General features: G+C 41.9%; 1 long non-coding RNA gene across 1 annotated transcript; it reads left to right on the top strand.

The window, feature by feature from the left end:
• Window positions 1-2,214: 2,214 nt before the first annotated feature.
• LOC134286151 (uncharacterized) lies at window positions 2,215-4,263 on the top strand. Its single transcript, XR_009996853.1, has 3 exons — window positions 2,215-2,427; window positions 2,487-2,645; window positions 2,942-4,263. It is a non-coding gene; the product is annotated as an uncharacterized LOC134286151 (long non-coding RNA).
• Window positions 4,264-5,915: the final 1,652 nt, after the last annotated feature.

Genomic DNA, 5,915 nt, shown 5'->3' with positions numbered 1-5,915 from the left:
CAGTGTATTAAACTTCCGAGTAGTTTGTTTTGATTTTCTTCGGTGGTTGTCGTGATACGCAAACTCTTGGGTTAGGAAGTAGTACGTGTAGACGTCCGGATTCGTTCTGCTGACAATCTGTTGCTTAAGCTGTGTAAGTTCTTGGTTTAGAATCCGAACTCTGTGAAACGTATCCTGGATTTCTATGTTCAAAAGTGATTTTTGGAACCTCGATACCAATCCGGATAACTTTCGGTTGTATGGGCTTCCAGATGCTAGAAGCTCGTGCACACACCGCAGAGTTTGCACGATATGCGCCGGAATTATTCCCGTTCTTCGGCATTTCAGGAGAAACTCCTTGCGGTTCTGCATGTTTCCCAACTTCGTGTTGTTGTTTGCATAGGCTTTCATCATTTGCACGGACGTCTCTCCGTATCTTTCGCGAACGTGTGTGTAGAATGAGGCTGGTCGATTCATCGCCATTGCAGATTTGTTGATAGGATGACTGATTTTGGTGGAACTTCTAATGGTTTCGGCTTGCAGTCACAGAAATAAGCGTTGATTATTTTAATTCATCGCCGACGTTTCGATCCTCGGGTTTGGATCTTCTTCAGGGCCTGTGGTTTATTGACTGTTTTAATCTTGGTAATTACACATTTCTTACTTCTACTTACTCGAAGTTAAACAACTTGTAAAGTGCCGTTTTTACACGGATGTATGTCGGGTTTTGGTGAAATAGCCTCACTGAGGATGAACATTTTAAATTGTAGAAAATTGTGGGGATGCAACAAATTAAGAATTGGTAAAAACCTACTTAACAATTTTTGTACCCCTGCTAGGTTAACGGGAAAGTTAATTAATGGGGATTTTACACACTGTCCGGAATTTTGTTATGCTTTGAACCTTTTTCGGATGTTTCACCGTCGCGCTTATTTCTGTGACTGCAAGCCGAAACCATTAGAAGTTCCACCAAAATCAGTCATCCTATCAACAAATGAGTCAGTTATTTCAGCAACTCCCATCTGTTTTTTTTTTACCAACCACCGGACCCGACAGCTCGAAACTGCCGCTACGGTTGCTTTTTATACGAGCATTCTTAACGCTGGACCCAATGGATCGAATCCATCGCTTCAGCAGCTCCCTTCAAAGGCGAGATTTTTCTCAACCACCGGACCCGACAGCTCGAAACTGCCGCTACGGTTGCTCCCTTCTAAGGTGAGCAATTTGTCGCTGGACTCGACAGATCGAATCCGTCGCTTCAGCAGCTCCCTACTAAGGCGAGCTTCTTTCCTGACAACAACCCGACCCGACAGATCGTATCTGCCGCTACGGTAGCTCCCTTTTGAGGTGAGCATTTTATTTCTAGCCCCAACGGATCGTATCCGTTGCTACGGCAACTTTTGTTTTTACATTCCCGGCTATACTGGCCGGATTTATATCCCTTTGCCTACTTCAGGGCAAGATTTTGTTTTGTCTGACCCGATCAGATGCTATCCGTCGGGAATCAGACAGTATATATAATTACCAAACTTTCTCCTTCTAACCGATGATGTAACGATCTTCCTTCCTGGGCCAGAAAACGAGGCAAGGATCAGTTTCTTCCGGATTTTCTTTATAGCAACTCAAATCTTGCCAAAGAGAAGCTTGTGGTACTGTAACTTGATGCGTATTTCGGCAGGTGCAGGAAAAGAACTTAATCTTGTAGGCACGCTTCAACAGATGATTCGGATGTTCAAAGTCTTCAGCAGGAAACATGGCTTAACCTTTTCATCATCTGCTGCAGCACTTCTTTCGTCTAACACGGCCAATGGATCCGTCCTGAATCCCAACCTTGTCGCCAATGTGGAGTTTTCACATCCATTCTTGTTGACAGCTTGTGAAATATGATCCATCACAACCACACCGCCTACTCGATGGCATCGAAACTACCACACCAACAATAAAACAAACAAAATAAATATTTACACTAATCGCGCGGAATCATAATAATACTATACACTACAATACATACAAATTAAAATACTATATTATAAAAGAATAAAATAACAAATTAAAACGTGCACTACCATAACATTCAATCAATTATAAATAACGAAAATAATCCCGAAACATGGGCAAACAATATTTACATTTTCACAAAACTTGCAGCAAAACAATTTTACAACCCTATTTACAATATATACATTTAGATTGTATTCGATCTTTCGCTTCAGTGTACCCCTTGCGAAGGCGGGATTCACCGGCGGGCAAAATGTCACATTGATCGATGAATCGATCGACGATCGATCATCGGTGACAGATCGCGAAACGTCACTCTTCGGGAATGATCGTACGTCACAACATATCGGCATGATCAATGTTTATGTTTACAGTGATCATGGCGATATGGTGAACGAACGTTGGCTGATTTTCATTGAAAATGGGCCAAATTTTCAATGAAAAAATAGGGTAAGTAATCAAATTTACTCAAACATATCGAACAAGATTCGACTATGTATTCCTTGCAGGTGTGTTGGTGTCGAAAGAGGGGTGAAAATCCTCCCACAACGGAAGATTGTTTTGCTGCTAGGTCAATATCTTCTCGGGGAAGATTTGCCTGCAGAAAACCCTCAGAATTATCGGGACCTCCATGCGAGCCATCTTGCATGAAGCAAGATGCACTGCAGGTAAGTGGTAGAGTGATTAAAGTGCACATAATTAATCCACTAAAATGTAATCGATCACCATCAGTGATCGCAAAAGTGACTCAACGGTCAACATTGGTTGACTAATGGGGGTTTATTTACCAGTCTTACCGTGATGAGTGCTGGTTTAACACCCCAGTTCCTGCAACAGGAACTTTTGAGTGCGATACTTTTGATCCACAATCAAGTGGAAGTGTTGTCTTTTTAACAAATTTTCCACGAAAATTTTATAAGACAACTTTCCCATTACTAATGATGTCCTTTCTTTCTCTTTACAGACGATACCACCATTAACTTCTCACCTGTCGTAGGAACTTCGGCGGTGGAATTTGGGTGGGATTAGCGTACTGAGCTCCGAGGACCTAATCGGATGACTCCTCGCCAGCTCATACATCCCGCTCCCGGTTTCCTGCTTCGTCCACTACTTGGCTGGAAGTGAAGTGCATGGTATATATTTGCGAGAAAGAAAATAAAGGCAATTCACTAGTTTAAGCGCCGCAAGACTGCTTTGGTCTGGGCAAAATCGTGCAATAGAATTTGTTAAAGAATTTTCCAATTTGTCTCTGTCAATTAGTGACAGGTAAGTATAAGTGTGCTGCATTTTTCTTAAATTATAAAATATCACAGGTAAGTATGGTTTTTGGTAAGTATTATCACAGGTTTGTATAGTAAGTATAATAACATTATGATTTTAAAAAGTTTGTCAAGTTTTTGACGAACACAAACAAATTAAAATTTTGAACCGAGAAGATTTCGGTATAGTCCTCTCGTTCAGCACCTCTATTTTTTTTTTAAATGGAAACCGTTCCTACTTTTACAAATTCTTATCGGGTTCGCTTCAAGTGTGCAGTTTTAGGCATTCGTGCTAAGCACGGATCCCTGCCACGTCCCGTTGGAAAATCCTTAGGTTTTCATACTAACCGATCCTCCGATTACCTTTCACGAAATTTACGCTGGGGGCGCCAATTGTAACTACGGAGACTTATGGGGCTGCTCCGCAGCCACAGTGGCTCCCAATTACTCCCGGTTTCAAGCTCAGTAGCATGAGACCCCTCGAGCTGGGTCTCAGGGCCGGCATGCTACTCGGTAATCGGAGGGGCTTCGCGGACCAAAGTATGAAAAACAGGAAATTTCACATTTCTAAACAATTTATTGGTTCCTAGGGTGTCGTGTGGGTGTTGTTCTGGATTATAAAGTGTAAATTTGTTAAGTGTGGCCTAATCTAATTCGTACCGGTACATACCTCTGCCTTGGGTGGTTGTGGGTGCGATGGCCGACACAGTGTCTTGGATCCTACTGTGCGGCCGGAACTCTCGCCGGAATGGCGAACGATGGCGGATTTTCGTCCCGGTACTTGGCCGACGGGACCAGCGGGCATTGCTGGGCGGTGTTCGGGTGGCAGGCGTCTTCCTTCTTTGGCGGTATCGGCACGGCCCAGGACGAGACCGGAACGACCGTGCCGAGAAGGGTCCCTCCTTGGCGATTAAGGCCAACGGCCTGAGGGAATCGTCCTGAATGGGACGATGGCGGTTCTTTTGCGATTAGGCTCGGAAGCCATCTTGGCTTCCGAGCCGCCGTGTGTGACCGTTCTTAACAACGGATACGAGGTCCAGAACGGAGGCAGCTCCTATGTCCTGCCCCTATTCAAGGGGGGGAGGGGGGGGGGGGTGATATCACTTATGACACTGCACTATTATCGGTCTGAACACACGGACGCCTTGATAATTTCTGACCTATCTTCTTAATCGGAAGATGGCCGCGCCCATTGGCACCCCAACTAACAATCACTCATTTAACAAACACCATTATGACGAATTAATTCAACATAATGTTGAATAACATTTGAATTATTTTCACGTACAACCTATGTTCGGGTTTTGTTCACACAAATTTGGAGAAGTTATAAAGCATCATGTTGTGCACCAACTTATTTTTTTGTTCTTCACAACGTTTTACAAATGTACAGGAAAGTTGTTATTCAGCTTTGGCAAAAATGACTGAAAATAAATAAAATGCAAAAATTTTGAACTCTCACGAGAGTAATTATTATTATTATTATGAGAACACCTATTATGAAATAAGAATTACATATAAAATTACCTAAATCCGGATTAGAACTCGAGACCTGTCGATTGCCAGCCGCATGCCTTCCTATCTGCGCCATCCTAGAGATGGTGAGATGCAGCACCCAAAGCAAAACATAATCTTCCCATGACTCAATAATGGTCACTCCTGAACTTGTGTTCAGCAGTGGTGAATTAGCACAGCACGTGGTAACCAACTGAACAACGCCTTATACTTAACAACTGTTCAGCCCAAAACACGTGTTTTCCATTCTGATTTCGCTGTCAGTATTTTTATCGCACGGTGAGAATCGGTGTATAGAATGTGACCAAAAAGTGTTGGTCCTTATTTAAGATATTGTTTCCAGACGAAGTAATTGCAATATGAATATGTTTTTATTTTTATTATTAAATATCGATCTTTAAAAATGTATGACAATATGTGGTGCGATATGGTCTTGGACGTGGTGCATTCACAGCATCTGTTCAGGTAATCTACTCATGCTCAGTCGAAGATCCGTCAAGCGTTTTTTTTATTTATGCTTTTGTCATGGAATCTTGATATTATGTTCAATAAATAGTGCATAAGGATGTTTAGGGATACTTGAAATTTGTCGATTTCTAAATGATGTTTGATTATCTAGGTCACTGGGGGAACAATATTCAGCACTGAAATGTCAAATGCATCGATCCAAGCGTCTCGAACAATCGAACTGCTGCGGAAGATAACAAAATATAATAATCAAGGTACAAGATATCATGTTACATACTAATAATAATAAATAAATGCCTCATTTTTACGTTGATTACGTCTCTTGACACTCAATGTTAAACTACATAATTCTATTCTGTTTTATTTTATGTGATTCGTTTAAAATTTTGGTTCTTTAACCCTTCGCGCGCTATTGTAAAAAGTACAACACTACCAAAAATCCTCGCTCGTCGTATACAGCGTGAGCGCGGTCCAGTTTCGGTTTCTTGATGGCGCGCGTCCTGAAAGATTAATAACTTCGTTATGTAAACAGTTTTAGCCATGATTTATCCCATAATCCGAGCAAAGTTCCGAGTCAAACAATGACGGGCTGAAGGCGTTTATTTGACAAGTCAAAAGCACATTGTTCAGGAGCATATGCTTATCGATACATCAGCTTAGTAAGATGCAAACAAATGTTTTGTTAAACTCTTTTGT

The sequence above is a fragment of the Aedes albopictus genome, chromosome 1, assembly GCF_035046485.1.
Source record: "Aedes albopictus strain Foshan chromosome 1, AalbF5, whole genome shotgun sequence".
Lineage (NCBI taxonomy): Eukaryota > Metazoa > Arthropoda > Insecta > Diptera > Culicidae > Aedes > Aedes albopictus.
This window is presented reverse-complemented; position numbering and strand designations above follow the sequence as displayed.